Genomic DNA, 12,857 nt, shown 5'->3' with positions numbered 1-12,857 from the left:
ATCTTCTCTTGCCATCTGTCCTGGATTGTGAGTCTCTTTCCAATTTTCTGCTCTTTTCTGGAGAGTCTATGGACTTCATTTTTGAGCTCACTGATTCTGTCCTCAGCAGCTGTTACTCTGCTGCTGAGACCCTCCACTGAGTTTTCCAGTTTGCCTACCATGTTTTTCAGGTCCGACATTTCTGTTTGTAAATTTTGTTTGCATTTTCATCATTTCTACCTTCAAATCTTTTTGTCTTTTAGTGGCATTGCTTTCTATTGTTTCTTTTAGCTCCCTAAGCAACCTCAGTAGCTCTCTTCTAAATTCCTTGTCAGAGAGGTTGCCTAGCACTTCATTACTGTTGGGGTCTTGGGCTAGCCTCTTCAATACATAAGCTCGATGGGCTTCTGCATTATTTTACCATTGTGACCTGTGTGATTTAGACTTTCAAGCTCACTGTTACTATTCTGCTAATGTTGCAGAATTATTTCATGTTGGCTTAAGGAATTATTAGCTAATGTGTTTCTGGTGGTTAAGCTAACCTAGTGAAAGTTCCATCTAAGAGGGCAATTTATGGTTTCTATGGAATATGAGGGGGAGAATAACTCACGGCCACGTGGATGGCCATGGCTCTGGGAAGGGGTCCTGCCATGAGGCAGGTACCTGGGTGAGTGAGCAGAGGGTGCCCAAAATGGTTCCACATTGTTTGCGTGTGTTGTGCCTCAATTCCCATCCTCTGTAAACCAAGGACGAAAACTGGATGTTTTCTGGGGGTCTAGGTAGACGTGCAGCCCTGGGAAGGGGCCCTGCCGCCAGGCAGGTATCTGAGTGAGCAGAGGATGCCAGGAACAGTTCGGCTTTGGTTGTATGTGGTGTGCCTCAGTTACCATCCCCTGCAGACCAACGATGAAAACTGGCCTTTCTCTGGTGGTCTAGTTAGACGCCAGCCCTGGGAAGGGGCCCTGACACTGGGCAGGTACCTGAGTCAGTGAATAGCAGGTTTTTTAAAATAAAATTGAAAATAAATAATATAAAATTTTCCAGACATTAACCCATATGTTAAACTTACTGGCAAGAGATGAAACTCAACCCAGAGCTATGTTTGAAAATAGATTAATCTTTACTGTGAATGTTATAAAATCAATAATTAAAAAAGAAATTGAGGATAATACATAGTCTATCCATTTGAACTGTCTCATTATTTAAACATTTTGGTTTTATTTTTACCTGTTTTCTACAACATATATGTATATAATTATAATTTCATTTTTAAATGTATGCATTTTTTAAAGCATATTACAATGGAGGCATAGTAGATAGGAAAATGGAAGTGTGATTGCAGTAGAAGTGAAATGTTAAATTTTGGTCATAATGATGCATAAGAAAAAATAAAGTTTAAGTGAAGTACTTTCCCTAGAATATACAAATTGGTTGTCTGAATTTGATAAATATATTTTTATAATTGCTCAAATCATATTTCAACTTGCCTCTGAATACATTTTCTGTGGAATATTTTAATTCTCTCAATGAATTTATTAGGTGCATATATTATAAAGTGCAAAAATGATTATTTAATGAACTTTCTCTTCTACTTCACCTCCCACTATGATGCACCCACCCACAAATCTAAATTGAAGTGAAAGCAATGTGTCATAAATAGAACATTCCTAAGGATATTGAGGCAGAGTAAATTAAAAATGTTAAGTTGCTAGAGGGAGATAGACGAGGTTCAGTTAAATGAGGTTCTGGATCTTAAAAACAACCAAACAAACAACAAAACTTTAAATGCTGTTTTACTGGATGTTAATGTGTAGTCTGGAAGAGGAGTCAGAGATGTAAGATCAAAAGTAAGATCACCCAGCAGTGTGCAGAACTCAGAAATGTTAGGAGACTTCTCCATTGATGAAGGTGGTTATGTTCATATATGATAGGGATATTCCAAATTGAAGGTCATGGGCTGGAGCAATAGCATAGCGGGTAGGGCGTCTGCCTTGCACGCAGCCAACATGGCCGACCTGAGTTCGATTCCTCCGCCCCTCTCGGAGAGCCCGGCAAGCTACTGAGGGTATCCCGCCCGCATGGCAGAGCCTGGCAAGCTCCCCGTGATGTATTTGATCTGCCAAACACAGTAACAACAAAGTCTCCAATGGAGACGTTACTGGGCCCGCTCGAGCAAATCGATGATCAACGGGAGGGCCTTTACTTTACTTTACTTTACTTTATGACCAATCAATTTTTCTTTTGGCTTGTAACAACAGTGTGAAAGAGCTATTTGAATGGTATCTAAATCAGACCCATAAAGAAAGGCAGTAAAGTATTTCACAATGCAAAGAAATGTACCTTGACAGTAGTGACTAGTGGCCTATGTTTTGAGAACCACCACAAGAGAGCTATGCTCAACAACACAGGCCCAAACTATTGATTATTGCCATGCTGCTACTTTGCAACTCTTTTGAAGGATTTTGAGGAGTAAAAGTAGAAAGACAGGGACTCAAGAGATAGCATGGGAAATCAAGCACTCATTTAGCATGATACTAACTGCAGTGAGATCCCCCACACCACATATTGTTCCATGAGCATTGTCAGGAGTGATCCCCGAGGGCAGAGCCAGAAGTAGCTTCTTGAGAACTGCTTGATGTGGCCACAGATCCCCACATCCCCAGTCCCCAACCCATGTATGTATGTGTTCTGAAGGTAGCCATAGATGTCTGCTTGAATGCTGTACCAGTGTATGTAATGATCTATTTGTAGGAAAGGAGAAGGCAATAGCAAGAAGAAGCATGTTTTCTTGAATGCTCTGCAGGATATATTGCTAATTGGATTGCCAATAATTTGCTTAAAAATTCCTCTTTTTATTTGTTGATTTTATAGGATAAGTGATCATCGTAGATTTGGGGTTAGGTTATGGCTAGACGAGGTATAAGTCTATATAATTTCCTTTTCATACAGAAAGGAAATTATATAGACTTTATAAAATATATAAAAATTTCTTTAAAAAAATTTTTTTGCCTTTTAAATTTTGGGGGCCATACCAAGTTATGGTACATATATGTATATAATATGGTGTTACTCATGGCTCTTACAGGTGTTACTCATGGCTCTGTGCTCAAGAATCAGTCCTGGTGGAGCCCAGGAGACTATATGGAATGCAGGGAAGCGAACCCGGGTCAGCTGTGTGCAAGGCAAGGGCCCTACCTGCTGTATTATCACTCCACACTTAATTTTCTTAAATCTTTGGTATCCCGGGCTGAAGCAATAGCACAGTGGTAGGGCATTTGCCTTGCACACAGTCAACATGGCTGACCTGAGTTTGATTCCTCCGCCCCTCTCGGAGAGCCTGGCAAGCCACCGAGAGTATCTCGCCCGCACGGCAAAGCCTGGCAAGCTACCCATGATGCATTCGATATGCCAAACACAGTTAACAACGAGTCTCATGATGGAGATGTTACTGGGCCCGCTTGAGCAAATCGATGAACAATGGGAGCACCGTGCTACCATGCACCATGCTTTCGTATCCCTATCAGCTTTACGCCCAAGCAGGACCAAATCAAAGCATTATTTTTACATAATAACTTAAAGCTAAACAATGAAAAAAATTCATTTATGTTCAGAATCATCAACAATCTTTCATTGTAATTACTTGTGATTCTTTCTTAAAAATGAATTACTAGAATCAAGCATATAAAAGTAAACATAAAAAGTTGAGATCAGAGTAGTATTTGCCAACAAAAGAAATAAAAATATGCAATTATGCTGCATCATTAGACTGACCATTTTACCTGGTTCATTGAAGAATCAGAAATAGAAGAAATAAAACTGCTACTAAAATAAAACTGTGAACTTCTTTTTTCTTTTACTATAATATGAAGAATACAATTTTTATGTCTGGAATTATTTTTTAATTTCAACAGACAAATATTTGAACTTTTTCTCTGCCAAGCAGTGTGCTATAATGTAGCTGTGAAGCACAATAGATGATAAACAGTGTTTAGGGTTCATCATGTATTGGTAAAATTATTAACTCATCTGTATTCAAAGATGGAGTCAAATATAAACACACACATATATGTGTATATGTGTGTATGTGTGTGTTTGTATATATATATACATATATATATATGGTTCTTGGCAATTATGATTAGGCAGACTGGAAAGAAAGGTATACTGTCAGTTTGTCAATTACTGGCTTAAAATAAGGCAGGAATAGACAAGAGGAATAAGTAATGTACTGCTGACTTGCATCATGTTTTTACAATGTGATTTTATTATTTCAACGGGAATGAATTCCAATGTTATTGAAAATACTTACAAAGTAAAGCTATACTCACCCTAACAAACCATAAACTGTTTTTGAATTATCTGATACTTTGTACTGTTCATGCTTCAGTTCCTCTCCATTAAAATAAAGACCGCATGTTGAATACAGGTGGACTTGCTTTCTATTTCCCCTCTGTCAGTGTGATTAAAAGGTGAACACACATTATTTAGCCCCAGGCAACATCTTGCATAGGATCTCTGACATTCAGTGGGGAATTATTTTGCAGTTAATGAACTACTGAAAACATTTCAAGCCTAGCAAAATATTTTATCAAATTCATTTTCTATTTTTAAAATACATGCTCATTATGTTTGGCACATGAAGGAAACTCATTTAAAAGAAGTCATCTAAAGTTAAAAATGGACTCTAATCAAACAAGTTTGGAAGAGAGAGGTAAGGCAAAGCTATTAAAATGGCATTGTCCCAATCATAGTCATGAACACACACTCTTACTGCTAAATCCTCTCCTGGGAAACTGAATAAACAGATGGTTTTGAATTTTTCTTAGAATGTATGAATGTGGTATTTTCCAAAACCTGAACACTGATAATAATGCTCATTGGATAGAGTAATCAGAAAGAGAACAACTTGTTATTTCTTATTTTTCTCAATGTAAATATTTTTTGCAGTCTTCCGTTTAAAAGTGCTTCTTGCTAATTGCAAACATTCAGACTAAATGAATGTGTTTCAAGGATGTGTTTTCTTTTTAAGAAAACTAACTCCTACAAATTCTACTACTAGGGTAATTCTGCCATGTCCTCACTGACCTCTGGTTACTTGATGCCTACTGAAATACTTCATGGACTCCCCAGTGTTAAGCTTTTACATGTGTAGCTCCTATTTCCAGAATTCCGTTCCTTGGACTTTTTGGACAATTACTCTCTACTCTTATTCCTTACAGGTTGTTTTTCTTAAACCCTTAAAGAGATCTCTCATAACCATTCTAACTGATCTAGCAATTGTCATCTCATCATTCAATTCCCCGTATCCCATCTGGTTTCATTCATAGCACTCTCATGTTCAGCGAGGATGTGTAATTTGCCACAAACAAATACTTAAGTTGACACTTCTAGATTGTGGCTGACTGAGGGTTCATTCAGCATGTATTTGGCTGCAGAGCATTTGTTTTTCTTTCCATTCCTTCTGCACCAAATAACTAATATTTCTGGAGTAAATTCCAGTGACATTTCCACTTACATTAAAAAAAATTAGAGCATATAAAATGTTGCAAAGTCTCACTGTTAAAAAAATATAAAAAGTTAACAAGCTTCTATGCCAATGTGTGAATAATTATATATCTAAAGCTGTATCTACATCTCATAATTAGTTTAATCAATACACAATTGTTGGATTTAAGTGTTTACAGCTTCACAATTGGAGTCACTGAAAATATGGGTTTGCATTCCTATCTGATCTTAGATTATATGCTAACATGGAGCAAAGATTTTCATTTTAAAAAGATTTAAATCACTTCATGCATTTCTCTGCAGAAAGTTCACCCTTAAAAATTCAGGCATCTCTAGTGGTGAAGGGTATGGTTGTTTCCTGCCCCGTGGTACTGCCCTGCCCATAAGGCCAGAATATGCCAATTACTTGTGGGCGGCAGGGTGGTCAAACTGTGAGGCATGCAATGATGTTGCCTGAAAAATATTCTGGCCTTGGCAGCTGTTAAGTTCTTTCTCATACGCATCTTTTTCTTTTGTAGTAGGAGCTGTTTATTTTATTTAGTTGTTTTATCCCATTTTTATTGAGGTATCATGACTTAAAATACTGTTAATGACAGTTTTATGGATGCATAGTTCCAATTTTACACCATTGCAAGCATGCACACTTTCCTCCAAAAGTATCCAAGGTCTCCTCCCATTACACCCCACTCCCTCAGGTAAACTCAGTTATTTAGACTATTTATTTTGCCTTTGGACATTCATTGTTTTCTTGCTATAGTTCTTGATATCCCACATATGACAGTGATCATTTGTATCTTTTCCTGCCCTTCTGACTGAGTTCAGTCAACATGATGAAGTTCCATCCATGTAGTAGCAAATTGAGTGATTTCTTCTGTTCTTATAGCTGAGTAATATTCCACTGGGTATATGTACCATAGTTTCTTTATCCATCCATCTGTTCTTCGGTACTGAGTTATTTCCAGATATTGGCTATTCTGGATAGTACCACAATTCCTTGGGGCACAAATGTTGTTTGAAGATAGTTCTTTGGGGACCTTTGGTTAATGCCCAGATGTGGACATGTTGATGTGTATAGAATTTCCAATTCTTATTTTTTTTGAGAAGTGTCCATGATGTTTTCCAAAGAGGATGAAGCAGTCACATTCCTTTTCCCTACCTCCATTCTGGCACTGATTTATTTTTTTGCTTTTTGGGCTCACACCTGGCGATACACAGGGGTTACTCCTGGTTCTGCACTCAGGAGTCAACCCTGGCAGTGCTCAGGGGAGCATTTGGGATGCTGGGAATCAAACCCGGGTTGGCCACATGCAAGGCAAACGCCCTACCCACTGTGTTATTGCTCCATTCCTGGCACTGATTTCTTTTATTCTTTGTTAATGTAAGTCAGTCTAATCGATGTGAGGTATTATTTCATTGTTTTGATGCAATTCCCTTATTATGAATGATAGTGAGAATTATTTTATATATCTATTAGCCACCTGTTAAATATCTATTAGCTACCTGTATGACTTCTTAAAGGAAGTGTCTGCTTATATTTTTTTATCCAATTTTTATGGGGATATTCACTATGGGATTGTTCATCATATTTTTGATGTTGCTACGTTTTATAAGTGCACTATATGTCTTAGATATTAACCCACTTAGATGAATGGTAGGAAAATATTTTTAATTGGTAGGTTTTCATTTTATTCTCATCTTCATTCCTTTTATGGTAAAGGAGATTCTTCATGTAGCCCCATTTGTTTAAGTTCTCTTCTATTTGCTTGGCCAATGGCATTGAGTCATTGAAAATGTCTCTAATAGGAACTGTTTTTTATAGTATTTCTTTGCTAATATTTAGGCAAATTTATCATCAACAATATTTCCACCAAAATCCGGACTTATTAGTATATGTTCTCCATTAGTATTATATATCATGATCACGATCACGACCATCCTGATGCTCATCGATTGCCTCGAGCAGGCCCCAGTAACATCTCCTTCATCCTAGCCCTGAATTTTTTAAGAAGTGCCATATTCAAGGCTCTTTCGGGGTTAGGAGAATGAGACCCACCATTGTTACTGGTATATGGCATACTCGGTATGTCACGGAGACTTTGCCAGACTCTGCCGCGTGGGCAGGTTACATTCGGTAGCTGCCAGTTTGTCCCAAGTAAGAATGAGATAATACGATGTCGCGCGGCTGCGATTTGGGGGTGTAAACTCTAAATAATGGTGCATCTTTTGTCGAAACAATGAATCTAATCAAAGTAGATAGAGTATTAACTAGAATTCATCTGCCTCCCAGGCATTGGGAGGGTTGGGAGGGGGGTTACTGGGGTTCTTGGTGGTGAAAAATAAGTATTGGTGAAGGGAAATGTGTTTGATGATTGCATGACCAAGACTTAATCCTGAAAGCTTTGTAACTTTTCCCACAGTGATTCAATAAATAAAAAAAAAAGTAGAAATAATAAATAAAGCTGCTTAAAAAGGTGAGAAGGAGGGACGGGGGGCACACGGGGGGAGGAGGGGGCTGAGTCATAATCCAGCTTGTAAGGCGCTTGGACTTGAGAGAGAAAGAGAGAGCGAAACCTCTGGGAGCTGAGGCATCTGGGAAGGGGAGAGCAGTGGACAGAAGGTGGGGAGGGCAGCCCAGACCCGGCAGGAGAGAATTCCATTCGCACCAGGCCCTGGAGATGAGGCATAAATAACATCAAGGTCCTTCACCAGAAAAGGGGAAGAGGCAGTACTTTTTTTTTTTTTGGTCACACCCGGCGATGCACAGGGATACTTCTGGCTTTGCACTCAGGAATTATTCCTGGCGGTGTTCAGGGGACCATATGGGATGCTGGGAATTGAACTCGGGTCAACCGCATGCAAGGCAAACGCCCTACCTGCTGTAGTATAGATCCAGCCCCCGGAAAAGCAGCCCAGAGAGTTCTGAGGCAGAGGACACAAGAGCTGTGCAGCAGCTCCCAGGGGGTGCAGGTTCGAGGACAAGGCAGGACCAGGAACCAGGAAGCGGGAGGAAGTGGGAGTGAGTCTTCCCCAGGGAGAGCAGCCAAGGCCCGGCCTGGGGTGCAGGACCCATGGGAGCAAGCGAAGGTGGCTGGACCCACACACTTGGCCACCTGCCGCTTCCTGGGCTGACAGCAGAGCAACGTGGGGCATCGGTCTATGGACATCAGGGACTCAGGGGCACCGCGCTCGAAGGAAGGAAGGAAGGAAGGAAGGAAGGAAGGAAGGAAGGAAGGAAGGAAGGAAGGAAGGAAGGAAGGAAGGAAGGAAGGAAGGAAGGAAGAGAGGAAGGGAGGGAAAGAAAGTACAAGGAAAGGCTTACTCCTTGTGGAAGAAAAAAAGATTAAAGTAGCTATATACATTTTCTCTAACATTTCTAAGGTTAATCACTATTAATCTACTGTATGTCCTCTTCACTTCCTCTGAACATACAGATTCTATCCTTTGTTCTACTACTTCCTCCTCTTTTACATATGTAGTAGAATTCTTTGGTATCAGAATATCCAGGTACAATGTGCTTTTTTGTTATGGAAATATTAAAATATATTTAAGTTTCCTTAATCCTTTTAGGCCAGTACTTTTGTTTACTTGTTTGTTTGGGGACCATACCCATCAGTGCTCAGACATTACACCCAGCCTTGTGTTCATGGGTCACTCCTGGTGGAACTTGTGGGATTATATAGAATGCCAGAGATTGAACCCAGGTAGGCTGCATGCAAGGAAAATACCTATACCTGTTGTACCACTTCAGCGTCAAAGCCAGAATTTTTTTTTGCCAATTTGTAAAGATTTTTACAACTTATGACATTAGTAAATTGAATAAAATTTTCATTTTATAATAAATTCTAAAACCTCAAAGAATATTATATTTAGCAATTTTATACTCTAAATTGTAATGAATTTATGTGCTCCAAAACAAATAATTATAATAATAATAATAATAATAAAATAACAATGATAAAACTTCATAGAAACCATACTCTATTATTAAAGAGAAAGGAATGGTACAGAATTAATAGTAACGTAACCAATATGCAGAACGATGTAATTTTAGTTCTCCTATGCTAAAAATCTAGACACAAAAGTAAATTTAGATCCCTTTATAAAAATCAATTGAAGAACAAATAATATTTAAAATATAATCAGTAATTTAGAATTCATGGTCATTTTACCCACAGTGCAGTATCTTTGTTTAATGTAAAATTTAAAACAGAGGTGTTCGGTTATTACTCCTGGCTCTGTACTAAGGGTCACTCCTGGCAGGGATCAGGTGACCATCTGGGATGCTGGAGATTTATTCCTGGTAAGCTGCATGCAAGGCAATTACCCTACTTGCTGCACTATTGCTCTGGGTTTGAAATAATAGAGATAGAGGGAGAAATCTCAAAGGTGTAAAGCACATGCTATTTATACAAGAGCGCTGAGCTAAGTACTTGGCACCACATGATCCCTTGAGAACCTGCAGGAGCAGCCCCTGAGCACTGTGCCAGGAGTAATACCCAACTACTGCTGGCTGTCCTTACCAAACCAAAAATAGATAAGTAAATTAGAATAATCACTGTATCACTGTATTACTGTCATCCTGTTGTTCATCGATATCCTTTAGCAAGCACCAGTAAAGTCTCCATTCGTCCTAGCCCTGAGATTTTAGCGAGTGACACATTGTAGGCTCTTTCAGAGTCAGGGGAATGAGACACAACATTGTTACTGGGTTTTGGCATATTGAACACGCCACGAGAGCTTGCCAGACTCTGTCATGTGGTGATTAGAATAATAAAGAAATTATTTATATTTTATTTTTCCAGGTTCCCCTGCAGCTATCAGTTTTGCTTTGGTAAATGTTTAACAAGTGATTATTTGGAATAATAAAAAACTAGCTTTGGAGATTCTGCTGATTTCATGATGCAAATATATTCAACTGAAGTTCAGCTATAAAAATTTTCCTTAATTCTCTGGCTTCAGATTTTATTGTTCAAGCCTATCAAGAAAAATGTTTAACATCAATTCAAAAATAAATTTTATAGCTTTCACTGAGAACATCACCTCCAGGAACATAGTAGATTGGATGTGTCTTGAATGAGCAAATTGCTGACTTCTTCTTGGCTTATACATACTCTATCCTATACTGATGAATACAAACTTAGATACAGTATCCCTAATGGTAATTCTATTTCACTCAGAAGTCACCCTTTTTAAAAAAAATTATTTAAGGCTCTGACATTAATATAATGTAATATATTTTAATATTTAAGATTATTCACCGTGTTTTCCAGATTCTGGCTAATGTAAAGAGTGCTGCAATGAACGAACAATGAAGTGATGAAATTTATATACAAGTGGTACTACATGGAAAGTATCATGTTAAACAAAACGAGCCAGAAAGAGAGGGATAGACATAGAAAGATTGCATTCATCTGGGGAACATAAAGTAACAAAATAGAAAACTAACACCCAAGAGTGGCCGAGATTAGTAGCAGGAGGTTTGCTCCATGGCTTGGAGGCCAGCCACATATACTAGGGGAAAAGGGAGCTCAGATAGAGAAGGGAGCACCAAATAAAGGGTGTTGGAGGATCCTCCCAGGATGGGAGAAGCTTGCTGAAAGTAGACTCTAGATCGAAAATAATTGCCACTCAATGCCTCTTTTGCAAACCACAACACCCAAAAGGAGAGAGAGAACAAAAGGGAATGCTCTGCCACAGAGGCAGGGTGAGATGGGGGGTGGGGGTGGGAGGGATACTGGGATCCGTGGTGGTGGAAAATGGGCACTGGTAGAAGGATGGGTATTTGATCATTGTATAATTGAAATCCAAGCACAAAAATTTGTAAGTCTACAACTGTACCTCATGCTGTTTCACTAATAAAAATTTTTAAAAAATCATTCACCATGTTTTATCAGTGGATATTTTCTTGTTTCCTCACTAAAACTGTATTGTTTTTATATGCATAAACCATCTGTTATTAACATGTTTTTTGGTAAAAAAAACAATATTACAGTCATCAAATTATTGAATATTTCAGTCAGTGACAGGCTGTGATAATATTTTTATAGCTTGAGATATATATTAATGAATTCTACAGAAAATATTCCTTTCGTTAAGTAACACATGACTGTATTTTGCTATACTGAAAGGAGGCATGTAGATTTTACCATAAGATATCAGTGATATTTAAAAAATCATACATCCTATACCCTCTCTCCTCCCCCTCCCCAAATACATAGTGTAGTATTGTATAACATTGATCACTAAGTAATGCTCCTGCTTGAAGCACAGGTAGAAATAAAGTATAAATCATAGGAAAACATCACCAGCTCATAAGCTGATTTGACTGGGAGATCCATTTATCTCTATAACTGAAAGTTGAATACTGTCATCTATGGGCCTGGAAGAACAAAGATGGGGAGGAAATTCCCAGTGAAGTACATTTTACCAACATTCACCTTCACTACTGGCCAAACTGACTCTGCTATGGGAGAATGAAAACTGTTGATATACAACCCCTAACATTGGTGAACTTCCTGATGGATGTAGAAGACTGCACCGCAGGTAAAAATCTAAACCTGGAGATTTAAAAGAAAACAGACCTATTATTGTGGGCTATAGACAAAAAGCCTAGCTGAATTCTTTTGATTATATAAATATGTCTGTGTCTATATATGTATTTATCTATCTAATAGCCTTTAAAGGAATAGACTTGTGGCCACAGTTCCTGCACTTGTTTTCAACTGAAGCCATAAGTATTTCTTAGGCTAAAAATGATAAGAACTAGAAATCTTATTTAACTCAAAGATTATGCACTACTCTAGGTTTATATGGTTTATCCGGCAAAGGAGCAGAACACTTGAAAGTTTTCAAATTTATATATAAGGAAAATTGATATTATGTAATTAAAATATATAGGTAGAATAAACACCATATATTACTATGTAAAATAAATTTATACTTTCTGGCTTTGTGTGTGCATGCTACATATTCCGCTAAGTTCTCTTTAGCCAATTTAAATTTTAGATTTCAATTCTCCACTAACATTTTATTATATCATATAAATATTAAAGATTTATTTCACTGGCGTAAGAAAATGAACACATAATAGTTTAATTTTGCTACAATCCAACCATAAAGGTGTCCCAAAATGTTTTTGATTGGACAGGGCAGTTATTTTACATAAACTAATATTGAATTGACCTTTCAAGTGAATTAATTGATCGTTGGCAGACACTAATTTTGTGGTGAGCTAAAACCTTTTAGGTCTTCACATGAATTGGTGTCAAATCAGTTTCTGTAATGTAATCTGTCTTCATTTATCCTAAAAGAATTTAGATTACAATATGTACTTTAAAAAAACTGTATCTGGGGCTTAAATATATGGCATTTGT

The sequence above is a fragment of the Sorex fumeus genome, unplaced genomic scaffold (genome assembly GCF_029834395.1).
Source record: "Sorex fumeus unplaced genomic scaffold, SorFum_2.1 ptg000131l, whole genome shotgun sequence".
Lineage (NCBI taxonomy): Eukaryota > Metazoa > Chordata > Mammalia > Eulipotyphla > Soricidae > Sorex > Sorex fumeus.
The sequence above is the reverse complement of the archived record's forward strand: the minus strand, read 5'-3'. Positions refer to the sequence as shown.